The following is a 1280-nucleotide window of genomic DNA, read 5'->3' as shown; positions in this document are numbered from 1 at the left end:
TCCAAGAAATCAAAGAAGTTCTCATTTAAATCACAGCTCAATATGCATTGAATAACTTTGGCACTTGCTAAAACAACCGAATTGTGGTTATCATCAAGAGACATCCTACAAATTTAAAAATATTCAATCAAGGCTCAACATTTCAGAAGAAAAGTTATTTTTATGAATCAATTTATAAATTTTAATAGAAAAAAAGTGTGACATAACCTTAATGGTTCTTTTAAAAACAAAAATTCCCTTTCATCACCTTAATGATAAGATTAGCTCAGGTTCTGGGCCCAGTGCAAAAGCCCAAACAGCTTCCCAGTCAACAGCACCGTCAACTTCGTTATTATTGGTCAGAGTAGAGCCAACTGGATTGAGATAAATGTTATGTAATGCCTTATAAAGCACAGATGCAAGGAGATGCAGTGCAAGGGCCCGTTGTCCTGGAATCTGTATTCAACAAAATCAGTAAATAACAGGGATCAGTATGGTTATATCAAACATATACCGCATCAATATTTTATATTAGAAACACACAATCTAAGCTGTAGCTCTGCAACATGTAGTTGCATTCACATTAGATATCTACAATGGAACAGCATATCATCCAATCAACTAATAAATAAAACAGAAACTGACTGTGCTTCTTGAGAGTGCAACTGCTTCTTTAATTGTGTAACCTGCTGCACCTGGGTCCCCCTCAGTCCGTAAGAAGTCACGTTCAGCAACATTATCACCACCTGCAATACAGTAATAAAAGAAAAAGGAAAAATAATATAAATCTAGTCATATTCTGTTCCTTCTATGGCAAGTACCCTTTTGCACATCTTTTCCTAGACAGCGAAAGAGTACAGACTTTTGATGAAATTACAAATGTTGGCAAATCAACCTTAGAAAGCTTATGAATATAGCAACATGAAGACCCAAAGTCTACCTCAGATACATGAATAAATGATTATTTATCAAAAATGTGAGCATGGATATCTAATCTAAAAATAAATAAACAAATGAACATGAGAATGATGGTGATTTTGCCTTACTTGTCTCTGGTATCTGGACAAAATCATCTTCAACAACAGTCCCATCCAAGGAAAATCTTAAGTTCCTAACAGCCTCAACTCTTTGGCTCCAAGCATTCCACAAGCTGCCATTAATAGGGCCAACATTCTGCTCCAAGCCATTATCAAGGCCACTCTTTGTAATATTTGAGCTAGTTGTCACCATCTGGGAATTACTGCTCTCTGTATTTGGAGATTTTATAGAATTGCTTCGCTGATTTTCACTGGTAATACCCC

The sequence above is a fragment of the Theobroma umbraticum genome, unplaced genomic scaffold (genome assembly GCF_002168275.2).
Source record: "Theobroma umbraticum cultivar Fairchild unplaced genomic scaffold, ASM216827v3 scaffold_50.0, whole genome shotgun sequence".
Classification (NCBI taxonomy): domain Eukaryota; kingdom Viridiplantae; phylum Streptophyta; class Magnoliopsida; order Malvales; family Malvaceae; genus Theobroma; species Theobroma umbraticum.
This window is presented reverse-complemented; position numbering follows the sequence as displayed.